The sequence below is a fragment of the Heterodontus francisci genome, chromosome 2, assembly GCF_036365525.1.
Source record: "Heterodontus francisci isolate sHetFra1 chromosome 2, sHetFra1.hap1, whole genome shotgun sequence".
Taxonomy (NCBI): domain Eukaryota; kingdom Metazoa; phylum Chordata; class Chondrichthyes; order Heterodontiformes; family Heterodontidae; genus Heterodontus; species Heterodontus francisci.
Window position 1 is genome coordinate 126,155,083 of NC_090372.1, and position 22,432 is coordinate 126,177,514.

Sequence of the window (22,432 nt, forward strand, 5' to 3'; positions counted from 1 at the left end):
TTGAATAGTCCATTATAACAACAACACCGATAGCACAACAACAACTTTAACAGCACCTTTAATGTAGTAAAATGTCCCAAGGCACTTCACATAAGCATTGTCAAACAAAATTCGACACCTTAGACACATAAGGAGATTTTAGGGCCAATGACCAAAACTTTGATCAAAGAGGCAGGTTTTAAGGAGTGTCTTAAAGAAAGAAAGAGAGGCAGTGAGGTTTAGGGAGGAAATTCCAGAGCCTAGGGCTTTGGAAGCTGAAGGCACAGCTGCCAATGGAGGAGTGATTCAAATTGGGGTTTGAGATCATGGAAAGTTGTAGGGCTGGAGGAGATTACAGAGATAGGGAGGGGCGAGGCCATGAAGGGATTAGAAAACAAGGATGAAAATTTTAAAATCAAAGCATTGCTTAACTGGGAGTCAATGTAGGTCAGTGAGCACAGGGTGATGGATGAATGGAACTTGGTGCAAGTTAGGACATGGGCAACAGAGTTTTAGATAACCTCAAGTTTATGGAGGGTAGAAGGTGGGAAGGCAGCCAGGGGTGTGTTGGAATAGTCAAGTCTAGAGGTTAACAAAGGCATGAATGTTTCAACAACAGATGAGCTGAGGCTGTGGCAGAGTGAGGTGATGTTACCAAGATGGAAATAGGCAGTCTTAGTGATGGTGCGAATATGTGCTCGGAAGCTCATCTCAGAGGTCAAATATGCCTGCAAGGTTGCAAACAGTATGGTTCACCCTCAGACAGTTGTCAGGGAGAGGGAAGGAGTCAGTGGTGAGGGAACGGAGTTTGTGGCAGAGACCAAAAAACAATGGCTTCAGTCTTCCTGATATTTAGTTGGAGGAAATTGACAATCAATCTAACACTTTAGAAACAGTGGAGGGTTTGAGAGAGGCGGTGATGAGGTAGTGCTGGCTTCTGCTATTATCCTTTGCTGACCCCTGATTTTTTCCCCTATTTTTTTGAGCATTTTTTTTTATACTTAAAAATACATAATGTTTGTGCGGAAGCTAAATTAGCCAAAATATTGACCGTTAATTTATCAGAAAGCTTACTGTAACTGGTACAGTTCCAAGACTTCAGCAGAATAGGAAGAGCTGAAAAAAAAAGAGTTCCTACCAATATAAACTTTCTTGGGAGCTCAGGACATTGAAGGTTGGTGACAGCTGGTAAATAAATTTTAGGTAAATGATAGTAGTCCATTCTGAAGCACTATACACTATTTCATTGTTAAAGTGGTGCAAGATGAAAGGTAATTGACCTGAAATGTTAACCCACAGGCATCTCCACAGATGCTGCCTGACCTGCTGAGTATTTCTAGCATTTTCTGTTTTCATTTATGAAAGAATGCATGCTAGGCAGATCAGCATGGACCACAGTTAGATTGCCTGCACTATTATATCAAAATACATTATAAATGGCCCTGTCACAGGTCATGGAGGAAGTAGCTCTACAAGTAGCAGGTCAACATACAGTCAGTTGCAGATCTGTGCCGTCAGCCACAAGAAAACCTGAAACCATCCTGCACCAAAGGGACAGCATTTTCAGTACCAGTAAAAGTTGTCCACTTCTTGGGTTTTGGCACAGTGAAAGATAAGAAAAAGACTGGTAATTACAGCACCTTTTACAACTTCAGGAGGCCCCAAAGCATTTCACAACCAATGAAATACTTCTGAAGTGTAGTTCCTGTTCTAATGTAGGAAACAGTTCTCACTTCTAAGTCAGAAGGTTGTGGGCTCAATTTCCACATAATCTAGGTTGACACTTCAGTGCAGTTCTAAGGAAGTGCTGCACTCTGCGAGGTGCCATCTTTCCAATGAGACATTAAGCCAAGGTTCCTTCTGCACTCTCAGGTAAAAGATCCCCTGGTGCTATTTCAAAGAGGAGCAGGGAAACTCTCCCAGTGTCTTCGCCAACATTTATCCTTCAACTGACACCACTAAAGAAAAAAGACTAACTGGTCACTTTGTTTATTGAGTTTTGGTGGGACCTTGCAGTCCCATGCTTCTCTACACTACAACAGTGACTACACCACAAAAGCACTTCGTTGGCTGTGATGCCACGAAGGTGAAAGACGCCATATAAAACAAGTTCGTTCTTTTATCAGCTATTTTGGGTCTCTCTCCTCCCAGACTACCATAGGAACCATTTGCAGTACCAGCCAAGGTGCTCCCCACACGTATTAAATAGGTGACTGATGCACAGGACAGCAAGGATGCAAGGTGCAATTTACAGCTTGAATGTCTACCTTTTAGAATATAGGCATGCGTGCTGGAAAGATGTGTAAGGGCAAGGCTAGAATATTTAATGAATACTTTGTATCAGTGTTTACTGAGGAACAGGAATCTGACAAAATAGCGATAGAAGCGGACAAAGTAGAGGCAATGGATGGGGTAAAAATTGAGAGGGAGGAAGGTAATGGAAAGGCTGGCTACGCTTAGGATAGATGAGTCACCTGGTCAGGATGGCTTGCATCCCAGTTGCTAAAGGAAGTGGGGGTGGAGATAGCGGGAGGGCTTGCGATAATCTTCCCTAGACATGGGGGATGTGCCAGAGGATTGGAGAGTAGCAAATGTGACATCCTTATTCAACAAAGGGTGTAAGGACAATCCTAACAACTACAGTTTAACATCAGTAGAGGGTAAAGTTTTAGAAACCTTAGAAATAATCAGGGAAAAAAAATCAATAGGCACTTGGAAAGGTTTGAGTTAATTAAGGATAGCCAGCATGGATTGGTAAAAGGCAGATCATGTTTGACTAATCTCATTGAATTTTTTGATGAAGTAACAGAGAAGTTTGATGAAGGGAATGTGGTGGATGTTGTCTATATGGATTTTAAGAAAGCGTTTGATGAAGTACCACATAAAAGGCTGGTTAACAAAATTGAGGCTCATGGAATAGGAGGGTCAGTAACCAATTGGATAAAAAAATTGGCTTAAGGACAGAAAGCTGCGAGGCATAGTAAATGGTTGTTTTTCAGACTGGAGGATGGTAGACAGTGATGTTCCCAAAGGTCAGTGCTGGGACCACTGCCTTTTTTTTTGCTATATTGTTACGACCAACCCCTCCAGTCAAAGCCCCCAATCAATATATATGATTCTGATTGTGGTGGGAGAAACGCACTGTTAATTCAATAATTAAAGAAAGACCCAGCCAAATTGTACCATCTATTAACCCCTGAGTGAGGCTAACCAAACCAGGTGTCTTTAAATCAACAAATTAACTGTTTAATTAGAAAAACTAAATTCTTAAAGACTACGAAGATATAAACAACATTTAAAGTAGAAAAAATTGGAGCCCTTGCAAATTTACACTCCTGATGGATGTGAAACAGTTCAAGGTTACTTGAAGTCCTCACAGCCGTCCGATGAGGAAAAACGGTTCTTCAACAGTAGAACAGTCCGTAGTCTAATCCAGAAGTCAAAATTGTTGCTTTCCTTCTCCAGCGATGAATTTCTACAATTAGCAACTTGCAAACACTTTTTGATGAATCAGTTTGGCTTTAGAATTTTTGAGGGATACAAGATTGTCAGAGTCTAACTTTGCTTCGTTCAGTTTAAACTATCAGAGTTCTCGGTTTTGGCTTGACGTTTTAGAACTTTGAGAGAGAATAATAAATAAACAGACTAAACTTTCTTTCTTCAGTTTAAATGGTCTGAGAGCACTCCTTTCAGGTGCTAACATGCAGCTGCTTGTCTGTCCTCTGTTAGAACAGGCTGTTTGTACTATAAGCCAGTTCAAAATTAATTTGTAATAAACGTATTTCTCGATGCTCAGTTCGAGTGGCTGTATCCAAGGCAACAAGAATGCACCCTTTGAAATGCAGTCTCCAAATGGCTGTTTCCTGGGGCAACGAAAATGCATTCTTTGACTCAGCTTCTGGAGCCTGCTGCTTTAAAGCAGTACGGCTCCTTTTCCCAGCCTTAAGGGCACACCACATTCCTCCCCCCAAAAAACTACAGATTATAATATATAAATTACTTGGATCTTGGAATACAGAGTAGAATTTCAAAATTTGCCAATGACACCAAATTTGGAGGAGAGGCAAACAGTGAGGATCATAAGAACCGCTTGCAACAGGACATAGATAGGCTAGCAGAATGGGCAGACAAGTGGCAGATGGAATTCAATACAGACAAATGTGAGATGATGCATTTTGGCAGATGGGATAGGGTGAGGCAATATAGACTTAATGGCGCAGTGGAGGCCAAATCATTAAATATATTCAAGAAGGAGATAGATATATTTCTTAATGCCAAAGGGATCAAGGGATATGGGGGAAAAGCGGGAACAGGGTACTGAATTAGATGATCACCCATGATCTTTTTTGAATGGCGCAGCAGGCCCGAAGGGCTGAATGGCCTACTCTTGGTCCTATTTTCTATGTTTCTATGTATGTTAAGTCCTAAAGAGTGTGCAGGAATAGAAGGAGCAGAGGGTGCATGCACATCGATCTTTGAAGGTGGCAGGACATATTGAGAGAGTGGTTTGTAAAGCATATGGGATCTTGGGCTTCATAAACAGTGGCATTGAGTACAGAAGCAGGGAAGTTATGCTGAACCTTTATAAAGCTCTAGTTAGGCCCCAACTCGAGTACTGCTTCCAGTTCTGGTCACCACACTTTAGGAAGGATGTGAGGGTCATTGAGAGGGTTCAGAGGAGATTTACCAGAATGGTTCCAGGGCTGGGGATTTTAGTTACAAGGTTAGGTTGGAAAAGCTGGAGTTGTTCTCCATGGAGCAAAGGAGATCGAAGGGAGATTTGATAGAGGTGTATAAGATTATGACATGCTTAGATGAGTTAGACAAAAACAAAACTGTTCCCAATAACTAATGGTACAAGGACTAGGGGACACAGATTGAAAGTTTTGGAGCAAAAGATGCAGGGGGAATGTGTGGAAGAAATTTTTTATGCAGCAAGTGGTATTGACCTGGAACTCGATCTCCACAAGGGTGGTAGAAGTGGAGACAATCAATGATTTCAAAAGGAAATTGGATGAACACGTGAAGGAAATAAACTTGCAGGGCTACGGGGGATCGAGCGGGGGAGTGGGACTGACTGGATTGCTCTCGTTCTATGCCATTAATGACTCTGACTCGGGACAGTCCAGGAACAGATGAACAACTAATTTACAGGCAACACTTTGTGAGCCATCCAGGTGGTAAATACTACCGTTGGATTTAAGATACCATTCTTCTTCCACTTCACCAGCTGTGATTTGGTAACAAACCTTCTTTGAACACCTGTTGAGCACTTTTAAAATTGCTTTTATTCCACATCTACTGCATTCCCCTTATCTATGCAATTGGTCAAATCTTCAAAAATTTACTAAATTTGTCAAACACTTGGTGCCTGTCCTTGATTAACCTATTCATTTCTAAATGTTCACTCATTTTATTTCAAATTATGGATTCTAAGTGTTTTCCCACACTGGCGTTAGGCTCACATCATGGTCTATACCCGGTTTATTCTTCCTCCCTTCTTGAGCAGAGGTGTTATTTCAGCTACCCTCCAGTCCAACAACACAATTTGCATATTTAAGTAGAACTGAAAATTTGTGGTCAAAGCCTCTGATATCTCCTCTCTTGCTTTCTTCAACAGCATGTCATGGCCAAGTGACTCATCCACCTTGAATTCTCCTGATTTTTTCAGAACCAATTTCTTTCCTAGAGTTATCTCAACAATTGTTCCAAATCCTCCTTAGAACATCAACATTCTCACTTCCACCATCATAAAAAAATGCAAAAAAAATTTTAATATCTTTGCTATACCTTTTCCTCCACAATGAGATTTCCATTTCATCTTTGGGTGATCTTACCTTCTCTTTAATCATTCTTTTACATGCTTAAAAAGCTCTATTTCCTTTTATATTAGCTGTTAGTCTTTTTGCACATTTATCTTTAGCCCTTCAAATCTCCTTACAATGTTCATTATATTCTGCATTATAAGTTTTAGTACTATTAGCTCCAATTTTATCAAATGTAACTTTTGGAAAGGTGACAATATTCAATCTGTTCTCTCCTATTTGCAGGCACTTAACATTAAGTGGTCATACATACCTTTAAAGCCTCTCCTCCCACTCCACCGCCACCCCCACGTACCCCAACCCCCCATCGCCAAGCCTTTGGCCAACTTCAGGGGTCAGGCCCAATGGGTTGGGAGCTCACAATGAATCGTGATTCACCCTGGGAATTGCAAAGAGTTCTGCACAGCTGGAAGTCATCAAAAGTTGCACTCAACATGCTCCAATCTCATTAGTACTGGCATCAGAAAGTATATCTACAGTACCCAAAGACAGGCTTAGATAAAATAACTCAGACCATACATTTTACATTTACACATCAATAAAGTATATACAATGAAGAGGAGAAAACTAATCAAATTTGTTAAAGCTACACCATGCAGATTATACAGAAGCTGTGGGCACGGAGCCGACAACATCACAAAAACAGCTTATAGGCTGTGCTTACAATGAGAAACTGTCTTTTTTGCATTCATTCATGGGATGTGGGTGTCGCTGGCAAGGCCAGCATTTATTGCCAATCACTAACTGCCCTTTGAGAAGGTGGTGGTAAAGGTACTCCCACAGCGCAGTAAGTTAGGGAGTTCCAGGATTTTGACCCAGCGATGAAGGAACAGGATATATTTCCAAGTCAGGATGGTGTGTGACTTGGAGGGGAACTTGCAGGTATTGGTGTTCCCATGCGTCTGCTGCCCTGGTTCTCCTAGGTGCTAGAGATACTGTGCTTGGAAGGTGCTGACAAAGGAGGCTTGGCAGGTTGCTGCAGTGCATCTTGGAGATGGAAAAAACTGCAGCCACGATGCGCCAGTGATGGAGGGAGTGAATGTTTAAAATGGTGGAGAGGTGTCAATCAAGTGGGCTGCTTTGTCTTAGATGGTGTCCAACTTCTTGAGTGTTGTTGGAGCTGCACTCATCCAGGCAAGTGGACAGTATTCCATCACACTCCTGATTTGTGCCCTGTAAATGGTGGAAAGACTTTGGGGAATCAGGAAGTGAGTCAATCACCACAGAACACCCAGACTCTGACCTGCTCTTGTCATCACAGTGTTTATTTGGCTGGTCCAGTTAAGTTTCTCATCAATGGTGAAACCCATGATGTTGGTAAAGGGGGATTCAGCAATGGTAATGTCATTGAATGTCAAGGGGAGGTGGTTAGATTCTCTCTTGTTGGAGATGGTCATTGCCTAGCACTTGTGCGGCACGAATGTTACTTGCTACTTATCAGTCTGATTCTAAATGTAGTCCAGGTCTTGCTGCGTGCAGGCACGGACTGCTTCATCATTCAAGGAGTTGCGAATGGAACTGAATCTGTGCAATCATCGGTGAACATCCCAACTCCTTACCTTGTGGATGGAGGGAAAGTCATTGATGATGCAGCTGAAGATGGTTGGGCCTAGGACACTACCCTGATGAACTCCTGCAGCAATGTCCTGGGGCTAAGATGACTAGCCACCAACAACCATTACAGGTGGAGATAGGAGAATTTATAGTAGAGAAGAGGGAAATGGCAGAGAAACTAAATTGCTTTGTGTCTGTCGTCACAAGAAGATACAGAAAATCTCCCAGAAATACTAGGCAACCAACCAACTTGTGAAACTGAGAAACTGAAAGAAATTAGTATTCGTAAAGAGGCAGTACTTGAAAAGTTAACTGGACTGAAGTTTGATAAATCCCTGGACCAGATGAGCTACATCCCAGAGTGTTGAAAGAGGTGGCTAGAGATAGTGGATGCATTGGTGGTTATCTTTCAAAATTCTATAGATTCGAGAAAGGTTCCAGGAAAGTAGCAAATGTAATCCCACTGTTTAAGAAAGGAGGGAGAGAGAAAACGTGGAACTATGGACCTATTAGTTTGACGTCAGTAGGAGGGAAAATATTGAGTCTATTATAAAGGATATGATAATTGGATACTTAGAAAATAATGGCAAAATTGAGTTGAGTCAACATCGATATTTGAAAGGGAAATCATGTTTGACATACAAACATACAAATTAGGAGCAGGAGTAGGCCACTTGGCCCCTCGAGCCTGCTCTGCTATTCAATAAGATCACGGCTGATCTGATTGTAACCTCAACTCCACATTCCCGCCTACTCCCAATAACCTTTCACTCCCTTGCTTATCAAGAATCTTTCTATCTCTGCCTTAAAAATATTCAAAAACGCTGCTTCCACTGCCTTTTGAGGAAGAGAGTTCCCAAGACTCACAACCCTTTGACAGAAAAAACTTCTCATCTCTGTCTTAAATGGGTGACCCTTTATTTTTAAATAGTGACCCTAGTTTTAGATTCACCCACAAGGGGAAATATCCTTTCCACATCCACCCTGTCAAGACCCCTCAGGATCTTATATGTTTCAATCAAGTCGCCTCTTACTCTCCAAAACCACAGCGGATACAAGCTTAGCCTGTCCAAACTTTCCTCATAAGACAACCCGTCCATTCCAGGTATTAGTCTAGTAAACCTTCTCTGAACTGTTTCCAACGCATTTACATCCTTCCTTAAAAAAGGAGACCAATACGGTACACAGTACTCCAGATGTGGTCTCACCAATGCCCTGTATAAGTGAAGCATAGGCTCCCTACTTTTGTATTCAATTCCCCTCGCAATAGACAATAACATTCTATTAGCTTTCCTAATTACTTGCTGAATCTGCATACTAACCTTGTGTGATTCATGCACTAGGACACCCAGATCCCTCTGCATCTCAGAGCTCTGCAATCTCTCACCATTTAGATAATATGCTTTTTTAAAATTCTTCCTGCCAAAATGGACAATTTAAAATTTTCTCACATTATACTCCATTTGACAGATCTTTGCCCACTCACTTAACCCATCTATATCCTTGTGTAACCTCCTTATGTTCTCTTTACAACTTACTTTCCTACCTATCCTTGTGTCATCAGCAAATTTAGCAACCATACCTTCGGTCCCTTCATCCAAGTCATTTATATAAATTGTAAAAAGTTGAGATCCCAACACTGATCCCTGTGGCACACCACTCGTTACATCTTGCCATCCAGAAAATGACCCATTTATGCCACTCTGTTTCCTGTTAGCTAGCCAATCTTCTATCCATGCCAATATGTTACCCCCTACACCATGAGCTTTTATTTTCCACAATAACCTTTGACAAACCTGTTGGATTTTCTTGAGGATGTTACTTGTATGTCATATTCTATCTACACTAGTATAGATAAAGGAGAACCAGTTGATGTGATGTATTTGGATTTTCATAAGGCTTTTGATAAGGTCCCACACAGATTAGTAAACAAAATTAGAGCGTATGGGATTGGGGGTAATAAACTAGTATGGATTGAGAACTGGTTAACAGACAGAAAGTACAGAGTAGGAATAAATGGGTCATTCTCAGGATGGCAGGCTGTTACCAGTGGGGTACCAAAAGGATCAGTGCTGGGGCCACAACTGTTCACAATCTATATAAATGATTTGGATGTGGGGACCAATTGTAATATTTCCAAATTTGCTGATGACTCTAAACTTTGTGGGAATTTAAGTTGCGAGGAAGATGCAAGGATGCTTCAAGCAGACTTGGACAGGCAAAGTGAATGGGCAAGAACATGGCAGATGGAATATAATGTGAATAAGTGTGAAGTTATCCACTTTGGTAGAAAAAATAGAAAGACAGAATATTTTGTAAATGGTGAGAGGTTGGGAAGTGTTGGTGTCCAAAGGAACCTGGGTGCCCTTGTTCATGAGTCATAAAAGCTAGCTTGCAGGTGCAGCAAGCGATTAGGAAGGCAAATGGTATGTTGGCCTTCGTCGCAAGGGGATTTGAGTACAGGAGTAAAGATGTCTTGCTGCAATTGTATAGAGCCTTGGTGAGGCCACACCTGGAATATTGTGTACAGTTTTGGTCTCCTTATCTGAAGAAGGATATACTTGCCATAGAGGGAATGCAAAGGGGGTTCACCAGACTAATTCCTGGGATGACAGGTTTGTCTTATGAACAGAGATTGAGGAAACTGGACCTATATTCTCTCGAGTTTCGCAGAATGAGAAGTGATCTCATCAAAACTTATAAAATTCTTACAGGGCGTGACAGGATGGATGTAGATAAGATGCTTTCGCTGGCTGGTGAGTCTAGAACCAGGGGACATAGTCTCAGAATAAGGGGTGGCCATTTAAGACTGAGATGAAGAAGTGGTGAATCTTTGGAATTCTCTACCCCAGTAGGCTGTGGAAGCTGAATCACTGAGCATGTTCAAGACAGAAATCAATAGATTTCTGGAGACAAATGACATCAAGGGATATGGGGATAGTGTGGGAAAGTGGCGTTGAGTAGATGATCAGGCATGATCTAATTGAATGGCAAAGCAGGCTCAACAGGCTGAATGGCCTACTCCTGCTCCTATGTTCCTAACCACAACTATCTTCCTTTGTGCTGGATACAACTCCAGCCAGTGGAGAGTTTCCCCGTTTCCCACTGACCAATTTTACTAGGGCTTCTTGATGCCACACTCGGTCAAATACTGCCTTGATGTCAAGGGCAGTCACATGGATGGAGCAAGGATGTAATGAGGTCTGGAGCTGAGTACTCCTGGTGGCACCAAAACCGAGCAACAGGCAATTCTGAACATGGAATACAGCCTGCCATTTCAGTAGCTGTGGTCTTTAAAGAGGGTATTGAGGAGATGACTTCAGTGAAGCATGCTAAATGTTAAATGGTAAGCCTAGAGTACTTCAAATCAAGGTCAGGAAAGCATATCTAGAGGATCTAAATCTAAATGAATGAGAAGCAGTTTAAAACAGAATTGAGGACCATTTTCCTTACTCAGAGTGATAAGATATTCGTAACTATATGCCAGCAAGGTAGTAAAGGCAAAATATTAAGACATTCAAAATGAGACTAAGCATCTCAGTTCATCTCAAACGGTGGTGTAAAACGGGCCGTATCGGACCAGTCACCCATTATATGCAGTGCCTGATATTCCGTTACATTGCACTCAGTGGCATTAAATATTCAGCGCTGCACATAACGGACGGCCGATCCGATACTACTCACTTGGCGCCACTGCTCGACTTGAATTACTACTTCTAAATGTTATAAAGGGAAAGCTGGGGTATTATAGTGATGTTTCATCATCTTTGACTTTTCTTATGGTAAAATATACTAGCTTCTGACATGGTGGAGAAAATGCAGCTTGGTAATATTTCAAGATCTCATTTTTTAGAACTTACAAAAATAATGTTGCTCTCCTGATAATCATGTTAGGAGGCTGTTCAAAGCAGTTTTGATAATCACACAGCTTATCAAGATATTCCTTGTAATATCCCTTTAAAACTTTCTGTACTGAGTGACCTTTGTAAATATTATTAAATGCAATGGACCTGCTCCATTACATATTTGCAAAATTACAAAACCTAAAAGAATGTGTATGTTACAGATAAAAGGTGTATAAATGTTACTACAGACCACAGTCTGTTAAAGGCAGTAGCTTATTATAACCTCCGCCTCAGTGGTTTCGATGCTATTTGTGAAAACAAAGCTGTAACAGTTAGTCAACTAGAAATGTCAGCAACACTGACACAAATCTCTCTATCCCCCTGCAATAATTGTTGCTGGTGAAGATTATGAAAATTTTTCAAAAAGTAGTCAAAACAGTCACGAGTTACATGATGACATCACTAAAATGTACATGGACCCAATTTCCCCCCCAAAATTAAATTAGCTGCTTCTGGTACAAGCACATCATTTAAAAATGTACTAATTGCTTCCCATTGTGTTCATTTTTTAATCAAAAAAGCAAACTTTTGTGTGTTTGATGAGTAAATGACTTAGAAGTCTGGTTACTGTCAATTGAAAGTTTTTACTTCTTGAGGTCACGTAAGGTACAACTGCATACACTCATTCAAAATTAACACTCTGACGCCTTAAAAGGTTCAACTTTGACCAATTTAACTGCCCATTGGACTGCAATTGAACATTCAAACAGATCAGTGGTTAAATGAGAATCAGTCCTCAAATATGATTGATTTTAATCAAAATTAATCTGATTTAAATGTTGAAATAAAATGTGAATGTTAAAATGAAATGTTTACACTTTTTTCAAAAGACACAATTTATTTTTTCTCTTCCAGTTATTCTAACTCCACATACAATTCCCTGGCAGAGGGATCAAATGTGCAACCTTACCCCAAATTCCATTAAAGTAATTCTGAAACTAGACACAAGAAAGTGTGTAACACTGATCTCTCAGACTCCAAACATCATTTCCTTCCTTTGCCTCATCTCCATCCCAATGAGTTGACATGTTTATTATTGCACAAAGGTAAGATCTGCAAAGGCGATAACTCAAGCCCCATTAGATGATGGGCCCAATTAATAGTTGAACTAATGCATTATCTATATGGCTGTCAATCTTGTCTTCTTTCTCCTGAATAGCTTTCTTATTCAAGTCTTAGGTATGCTGGGTCAAAAAACCAATACAGCTTAATGTTGCACACGTCACAGGGAGATGTGGCCACAGTGAGATCAGATGAAGTTAGTGCCTCAAATGTCACCAAAGGAATTCATGAAACCCAAGGCCATCTTGGTCACCTGGCTAAAAAATGCCAAGCCTCATGAATCCTAAACTGTATACAGAGGTACAGCTGGAGATCAACTACCTGAAACTAGGCAGCCTACCTACACAGAGTATTGGTGCACTTCCCACTATTTGTCCAAGTAGAATCCATTAGGACATTGGTTTGCATATCTGGAGCTGTATGGGAAGGATCCCAACCCCTATTGACAGATCTAACCTACTAAGTCTCAATGAGATAGGCTGCCTGATCTATTATTAATTCCGTCTTGTTGATGTACTAAAAACGTTCCTGCTGAGCTGCAGATCTTCCTGGTTCAGGTATTGAGTTTGCCATAAAGATGGATTTGGTTCCAATCTCCCATTATTGGGAAAGTCACCTTGGTGCAAATTTGCCCCCAAAGAAACCTGCTTACCACCCAATAAGGATAGTCACTATGTCTTCACAAAACAACTGACAAGTTTTGGTTTGATCCTTTGCTAGGTGGACAGCAGATGCCAGGAACACCTCCAAAAGGGTATCGTGGATAGCACAACTCACTTTAAAATGGGTGAACTGATTTCCTCTATTTTTCTGGCCATAGCATGGGCCCTACACCATATTTCTCTGCAACTCAATCAAGATCAGGATTAAACCCTGGATACATGGTCATGTGATTGTACATCTAGCCAGCTGGTAACACTTTGCAGCAACTGTCACTCTAAGTCACAGGTTTTCTCATCAGCTATATAGTATCAGCCTTAAGTATATGAGAAAAACGTTGGATTGACAGATTTTTTTCCACAGCAACTGGACTACTGCATAAGAATTGTGTTCACTATCAAGACAGCAGTCTTGAGCAGCAAGAAGTCAGTTGAGTTTGAAGGGCCAGTTGAACTGGAGTTCAGCCTCAGTAGGAGTTCTGCTTTCAAGTAGCACTGGTCCATAATCTACGCTGACATTCCTGTGCAGTATTCAGGAAATGCTGCACCATAGTGGGTGCTGTTTTTCAGCCGAGACAGAGCCCTCTCAAGTAGACATAAAAGAATCCACGGTATGACTTGAAGAACAGCAATGGAGTTCTCCTTGTCTTCTGGCCATTATTTATCCCTTTACCAATAACACTAAAAAAAAAGACCATCTGATCATTTAGTTCAATGATGTATGTGGAATCTTGCTGTGTGCAAATTAGCTGGTATGTTTCCCTGCATTACATCAGTGACTACAGTGCATTTCATTGGCTGTAAAGTGCTTTGAGATGTCCTGAAATAGTGAAAGATGCTATATAAATGCAAGTCTTCCCTTCTTTTCTATTACTAGTCCAAAAAACAGGGAAGAATGTTTTTGCATGTGAGAACTCCAAACACACCAATTACAGATTTCAAACAAACCACACCAATGCTAATCTGCATTACAAAAGCTGATCATGGCCCTCTGAAAGAACACTTTGTGAGACATGAAACCATTGTTGATTGTTGTAAAAATCCATCTGGTTCACTAATGTCCTTCAGGGAAGGAAATCTGCCATCCCTACCTGGTCTGGTCTACACGTGACTCCAGAACCACAGCAATGTGGTTGACTCTTAATGTCCTCTGAAATGGCCTAGCAAGTCACTCAGTTTAAGGGCAATTAGGGATAGGCAATAAATTCTGGCCTAGCCAGTGATGCCCACATCCCACAAAATGAATAAAAACAAACTTTGCCTTCTCAGAAACGGCATGCCATTGATAAAATCTTGCAAGAAAGCCATAAAATTCATCATACTGCTCTAACTGATGTATAAGTTGCTGTGGCTTTTACATAATGCAGCAAACTAAAAATGTACTGATACACAAGTTATACACCTAGCCATACAGTGATTAAAAACCTGAGTATTTGTATGATCTATCACTGGAATCATGCTTGTCTTAGAAGAGTAGAAGAGAAAAAGATTAAGAGAATTAGTGCAGTTTCAATAGAAAATTTGGGACTAGTCTGTCTTCAATCAAACGTAAGGCAAAGAAGCAGACAAGTAAAATTAGCCACTTTGGTGGGAAAAATGGAAAAGCAAAACAGTTTTTAAAAGATGAGAGACTAGTAAATGTTGGTAAAGCAGACTAGTAAATGTTGGGTGTCCTTGTACATGAATCATGAAGTTAACATGCAGGTACAGCAAACAAATTGGAAGGCAAATGGTATAGAAATATAGGAAATAGGACCAGGAGTAGGCCATTTGGCCCATCGAGCCTGCTCCGCCATTCAGCTAGATCATGGTTGATCTTCTACCTCAAAGCCATTTCCCTACACTATTCCCATATCCCTTGATATCGTTTTATCTAGAAATCTATCGATCTCGGTCTTGAATATACTCAATGACTGAGCCTTCACAGCCCTCCGGGGTAGAGAATTCCAAAGATTCACCACCCTCCAAGTGAGGAAATTCCTCCTCATCTCAGTCCTAAATGGCCTACCTCTTATTCTGAGACTACGTCTCCTGGTTCTAGAGGCCCCCAGCCAGAGGACACATCCTTCCTGCATTAACCCTATCGCGACCTGTAATAATTTTGTTTGCTTCAATGAGATCACTTGTCATTCTTCTAAACTCTAGAGAATATAGACCCAGTTTCCTCAATCTCTCCTCATAGGCCATCCCAGGCATCAGTCTGGTGAATCTTTGTTGCACTCCTTCTATGGCAAGTTTATCCTTCCTTAGGTCAGGAGACCAAAACTGTACACAATACTCCAAGTGCAGTCTCACCAAAGCTCTATACAATTTCAGCCAGACTTCTTTAGTCCTGTACTCAAATCCTCTTACAATAAAGGCCAACATACCATTTGCCTTCCTAATTGCTTGCTGCACCTGCATGTTAACTTTCAACGACTTATGAACAAGGATACCCAGGTCCCTTTGGACATCAACACTTCCCAATCTCTCATCATTTAAGAAATACTCTACATTTCCGTTTTTCCTACCAAAGTGAATAACTTCACATTTTTGCACATTATACTCCATCTGCCATGTTCTTGCCCACTCACTTAGCCTGTCTAAATCCCCTTGAAGCCTCTTTGCATCCTCCTCACAACTCACATTCCCACCAAGTTTTCTGTCACAAGCAAACTTAGAAATATTACATTTGGTCCCCACATCAAAATCATTGATGTCGATTGTGAACAGCTGGGGCATAAGCAATGATCCTTGCGGTATCCCACTAGCCACAGCCTGCCAATCTGAGAATGACCCGTTTATTCCTACACAAAAACAAGAAATGCTGGAATCACTCAGCAGGTCTGGCAGCATCTGTGGAAAGAGAAGCAGAGTTAACGTTTCGGGTCAGTGACCCTTTATTCCTACTCTCTGTTTTCTGTTCGTTAACCAATTCTCAATCCATGCCAGTATATTACCCCTAATCCCATGTGCTCGAAATTTGCATACTAACCTCCTGTGTGGGACCTTATCGAAAGCCTTCTGAAAATCCAAAAACACCACATTCACTGGTTCCCCCTTATCTATTCTGCTAGTGACATCCTCAAAAATCTCCAACAGGTTTGTCAAACATAACTTCCCTTTCATAAATCCATGTTGACAATGCCCAATCCTACCATTATTTTCTAACTGCCCAATTATCACATCCTTTATAATAGATTCTAGCATTTTCCCTACTACTGATGTCAGGCGAACAGGTCTGCAGTTCCCCGTTTTCTCTCTCCCTCCTTTCTTAAATAATGAGCTTACACTTGCTACCTTCCAATCTGCAGGAACCGTTCCAGAATCTATAGAATTTTGGAAGATGTCCACCAACACATCCACTATCTCTACAGCCACCTCTTTCATCACTCTGGGATGTAGATCATCAGGTCCAGGGGATTTATCAACTTTCAGTCCCATTAATTTCTCCAGTACTACTTTTTTACTAATACTAATTTCTTTCAGTTCCTCATTCTCACTAGTCCCTTGGTTCTCTAGTAGTCCTGCGATGATTTTTGTATTTTCCTCTGTGAAGACAGACACAAAGTATTTGTTTAGTTTCTCTGCCATTTTCTTATCCCCATTATAAATTCTCCTGTCTCTGCCTGCAGTAGGCCCACATATGCCTTTGCTAATCTTTTCCTTTATACATACCTTTTACAGTCCGTTTTATGTTTCTCACAAGTTTACTTTCATATTCTATTTTCTCTTTCTTTATCAGTTTCTTGGTCCTCCTTTGCTGAATTCTAAAGTGCTCCCAATCCTCAGGCTTACTACTTTTTTTGACAACTTTATAAGCCTCTTCCTTTGATCTAATACAATCTTGAACTTCTCTTGTTAGCCATGGTTAGATTACCTTTCCTGCTGGGTTTTTGTGGCTCAAAGAAATGTAAATTTGTTGTAAACCATGTGTAATTCTTTAAATGCCTGTCTTCTGTCATACCTTTTAATGTAGTTTCCCTATCTACCACAGCCAATTTGTCGCTCATACCATTGTAATTTCCTTGGTTTAGATTTAAGACCCTAGTTTCGGATTGAAATACATCACTTTCAAACTTAATGTAAAATCCTATCATATTATGGCCACTCTTCCCTAAAGGCTCCTTTACAACAAGATTATTAATTAGCCCTTCCTCATTGCACAATACTAGATCTAAAATAACCTGTTCTCTAGTTGCTTCCTCAACATACTCTTCTAGAAAACCATTTCGTAGACATTCAGGAATTCGCCCTCCACAGCATTGGTGCAAATTAGGTTTACACAGTCTATAGGTGGATAGAAGTCCCCCATGATTACTGTATTACTCTTGTTACAAGCACCTCTAATTTCCTGATTTATACCATGTCCTACATTACCACTACTGTTTGGTGACCTATAAACAACTCCTACCAATGTTTGCTGCCCCATGCTAGTTCTTAGCACCACCCAAACCGATTCTACATCTTTATCTTCCGATCTAAGATCCTCTCTCACTAATATACTGATCTCATCCTTTATTAACAGCACCACCTCCTTTTCCTTTTTGCCTATTCTTCCCTGAACGTCGAATACCCTTGGATATTCAGTTGCCAGCCTTGGTCACCCCGCAGCCACATCTCCATAATGGCAATTAGATCATACTTGTTTACTTCCATTTGTGCCATCAATTCATCTACCTAGTTGCAAATGCTGTATGCATTCATACAGAGTGTCTTTAATTCTATCTTTTTATTATTTTCACAACCTTTAGCCTTATCTGCTAGCGCACTCTTAAGTTTGTATGCTCTGTCCGTTCCTGCCACACTATCAATTCCCTTATTGATACCTTGCTCTCTTGCCTTGTGCTATCTCTTTAATTTTTCACATCTTCCCTCACTTGATCCCTCGCCCCCACTATATAGTTTAAAGCCCTCTCTACCGCCCTAGTTATATGACTTGCCAGAACACTGGTCCCAGCACAGTTCAGGGAAAGACTGTCCCAATGGTACAGCTCCCACTTTCCCCAGTACCGGTGCCAGTTATACACCAAACACTTGGCTAGAAAGGCTAAGAGTAAGGAAGTCTTGCTGCAATTATATAGGGCTTTGGTGAGATCACATCTGGAGTACTGTGTACAGTTTTGGTCTCCTTACCTAAGAAAGGATATACTTGTCTTGTCAGTGTGCAACAAAGGTTCACTGGGATGAGAGGGCTGTCCTATGAGGAGAGATCAAATAGAATGGGCCTTCCAAATAGAGTGGGCCTTTCTTCTCTGGAGTTTAGAAGAATGAGATGTAATCTCAAAACACAGGGTATATACTGAGATAAAAGCAAAATACTGCGGATGCTGGAAATCTGAAACAAAAACAAGAAATGCTGGATTCACTCAGCAGGTCTGGCAGCATCTGTGGAAAGAGAAGCAGAGTTAACGTTTCGGGTCAGTGACCCTTCTTCGGAACTCCGAAGAAGGGTCACTGACCCGAAACGTTAACTCTGCTTCTCTTTCCACAGATGCTGCCAGACCTGCTGAGTATATACTGAGAGACTGTTTCCGCCGGCTGGAGAGTCTGGAACTAGAGATCATAGTCTTAGGATAAAGGGTTGGCCACTGAGATAGAGAAATTTCTGCACTGAGAGGGTTGTGAATCTTTGGAATTCTCTACCACGGAAGGCTGTGAATACTCAGTTGATGAGTAAATCCATGACTAAGACTGAGTATGGGGATAGGTCAAGAAAGTGGAGTTGATGTAGAAATTCAGCCATGATAGAATGATCTTATTGAATGGCAGAGCAGGCTCGAGGAGCTATATGGCCTACTCCTATTTTTTAAGTTCATATGTTCTCATGCCTGAATGCTGTAAATTAGCTATCTCAATGTGCTGCCACATGTTGGCATAACGACTTTTGCATTAAAGCTTTAATTATTAATGGAAAATGGGAATAATTATTGGCTTGGGCCTATTCAAATCAAAATGGATTAAGTCACTGAATTAAGAAGTAATTCTTTATTCCAAGCAGAATTCTGTGGCCATCCCTCTCTCAAACAGATATACCGCTTTGGATTCTGTTGTGGGGGGACGGCCTCCCAGGGGAAAGCTGCAACAGCCAGGTTTGTGGCACCAAGGATGGCTCTGCTGCACAGGAGGGGGCGAAAAAGAGTGGGAGAGCTATAGTGATGGGGGATTCAATTATACGGGGAATAGACAGGCATTTGTGTGGCTGCAAACGAGACTCCAGGATGGTATGTTGCCTCCCTGGTGCTAGGGTCAAGGATGTCTCGGAGCGGCTGCAGGACATTCTGAAGGGAGAGGGTGAACAGTCAGAGGTCGTAGTATACATTGGTACCAACGACACAGGTAGAAAGAGGGATTAGGTCCTGCAATAAGAATTTAGGCAGCTAGGTAGCAAATTACAAAAAGCAGGACCTCAAAGGTTGTAATCTCTGGATAGAGCAGATGAATGCGTGGCTGAGGAGGTGGTGCAGGAGGGAGGGCTTTAGTTTCCTGGATCACTGGGACCCGTACAAGTTGGATGGATTGCACCTGAACCGGAACAGGACCAACATCCTTGCTGGGAGGTTTGCTAGTACTGTTGTGGGGGTTGGGAGGTTAAACTAATTTGACAGGGGGATGGGATACAGAGTGGAGTTAGAGTAGGGGGTGATGCACAAACATAGAAGAGAAACTGAGTCAGTCTGGAAGGCAGAGCAAATATAGACCTGTTAAGGCACAAGTGAAAAATACAAGGCTGGATTGCATCTATTCCAATGCAAGGAGTCTTACTAGTAAGGCAGATGAATTGAGGGCATTGATTAGCACATGTCATTATGATATTATTGCTATCACAGAGACATGGTTGAGGAAGGGACAGGACTGGCAGCTCAATATTCCAGGGTATAGAATCTGCAGGCGTGACAGGGGAGGGGGTAAAAGAGGAGGTGGCATTGCACTGTTGATCAAGGAGTCAATTACTGCAGTAAGGAGGGATGATATCTTAGAAGGTTCCTCAAATGAGGCCAGATGAGTAGAACTTAAAAAAAAAAAGGGGGCACTCACTTTGCTGGGAGTGTACTACAGGCCTCCAAACAGTCAGGGAGAGATAGAGGAGCAGATATGCAAGCAAATCTCAGAGAGGTGTAAAAATAATAGGGTAATAATAGTAGGGGATTTCAACTTCCCCAATATAAGCTCGGATAGTCTTAGTGCAAAAGGCTTAAAGGGGGCGGAATTCTCAAAATGCATACAGGAGAACTTTTTGAGCCAGTACATAGAAAGTCCGACAAGAGAAGGGGTAGTGTTGGACCTAATCTTAGGGAATGAAGCCAGACAAGTGGTATAAGTGTCAGTGGAGGAACATTTTGGGGATAGTGACCATAACTCTAAGATTTAAGGTAGTTATGGAAAAGGACAAAGATGGACCGGAAATAAAGGTACTGAATTGGGGGAAGGCCGATTTTAAGATGAGAAAACAGGATCTGGCTAAAGTGGACAGGGAGCAGCTACTTGTGGGAAAGTCTACATCAGATCATTGGTAGTCATTCAAAGAGGAAACAGTGAGAGTTCAGAGCCAACATGTACCCATTAAGGTGAAGGGTAGGACCAACAAGTCCAGGGAACCCTGGATGTCAAGGGATATAGAGGATTGGATCAGGAAAAAAAAAAGAGGCTTATGGCAGATTCAGAGTGCTGAAAACAGCGGAGGCATTAGAGGAGTATAGAAAGTGTAGGGGGGTATATAAAAAAGTAATTAGGAGAGCGAGGAGGGGACATGATAAAACACTGGCAGGCAAGATAAAGGAAAATCCTAAGGCATTTTATAAGTATATTAAGGGCAAGAGGATAACCAAGGAAAGAGTAGGGCCCATTAAGGACCAAAGTGACAATCTGTGTGTGGAGCCGGAGGACATAGGTGAAGTTTTAAATGATTACTTTTCATCTGTGTTCACTATGAAGAAGGACGATGTAGGTGTAGAGATCAGGGAGGGGGATTGTGATATACTTGAATATATTAGCATTGAAAGGGAGGAAGTATTAGCTGTTTTAGCGGGCTTAAAAGTGGATAAATCCCCAGGCCCAGATGAGACGTATTCCAGGCTGTTATGTGTGGCAAGGGAGGAGATAGCAGGGGCTCTGACACAAATTTTCAAATCCTCTCTGGCCACAGGAGAGGTACCAGAGGATTGGAAGACAGCGAATCTGGTACCATTATTTAAGAAGGGTAGCAGGGATAAACCAGGTAATTACAGGCCGGTGAGTCTAACATCAGTGGTTGGGAAACTATTGGAAAAAATTCTGAGGGACAGGATTAATCTCCACTTGGAGAGGCAGGAATTAATCAGGGATAGTCAGCATGGCTTTGTTGGGGGTGATCGTGTCCAACTAACTTGATTGAATTTTTCGAGGCGGTGACGAGATGTGTAGATGAGGGTAAGGCAGTTAATGTAGTCTACATGGACTTCAGTAAGGCTTTTGATAAGTTCCCGCATGGGAGATTGGTTAAGAAGGTAAGAGCCCATGGGATCCAGGGAAATTTGGCAATTTGGATCCAAAATTGGCTTAGTGGCAGGAGGCAGAGGGTAATGGTCGAGGGTTGTTTTTGCAAGTGGAAGCCTGTGACCAGTGGTGTACCGCAGGGAACGGTGCTGGCACCCTTGCTGTTTGCAGTGTACATTAATGATTTAGACGTGAATTATAGGAGGTATGATCAGTAAGTTCTCAGAAGAGAATATTCTAATTCTAATTCTAAAAAAAAGACACGAAAATTGGTGGTGTTGTAAATAGTGAGGACGATATAGATGGGCTGCTAAGATGGGCGGAGCAGTGGCAAATGGAATTTAATCCTGAGAAGTGTGAGGTGATGCATTTTGGGAGGACTAACAAGGCAAGGGAATATACAATGGATGGTAGGACCCTAGGAAGTAGAGGGTCAGAGGGACCTTGGTGTACTTGTCCACAGATCACTGAAGGCAGCAGCACAGGTAGGTAAGGTGGTTCGGAAGGCATATGGGATACTTGCTTTTATTAGCCGAGGCATAGAATATAAGAGCAGGGAGGTTATGATGGAGCTGTGTAAAACGCTAGTTAGGCCACAGCTGGAGTACTGTGTACAGTTCTGGGCACCACACTATAGGAAGGATGTGATTGCACTGGAGAGGGTGCAGAGGAGATTCACCAGGATGTTGCCTGGGCTGGAGCATTTCAGCTATGAAAAGAGACTGAAAAGGCTAGGGTTGTTTTCCTTCGATCAGAGAAGGCTGAGGGGATATACGATTGAGGTATACAAAATTATGAGGGGCATTGATAGGTTAGATAGGAAGAAACTTTTTCCCTTAGTGGAGGGGTCAATAACCAGGGGGCATAGATTTAAGGTAAGGGGCAGGAGGTTTAGAGAGGATTTGAGGGAAAACATTTTCACCCAGAGGGTGGTTGGAATCTGGAACACACTGCCTGAAAAGGTGGTAGAGGCGGGAACCCTCACAACATTTAA

At 41.7% G+C, this 22,432-nt stretch overlaps 1 protein-coding gene across 2 annotated transcripts in view; it reads right to left on the reverse strand.

Moving 5' to 3' along the window:
- The window catches only part of stx17 (syntaxin 17), a 176,684-nt gene that overhangs the window by 67,525 nt on the left and 86,727 nt on the right, over positions 1-22,432 (reverse strand). The gene's annotated exons all lie outside the window — the stretch shown is intronic.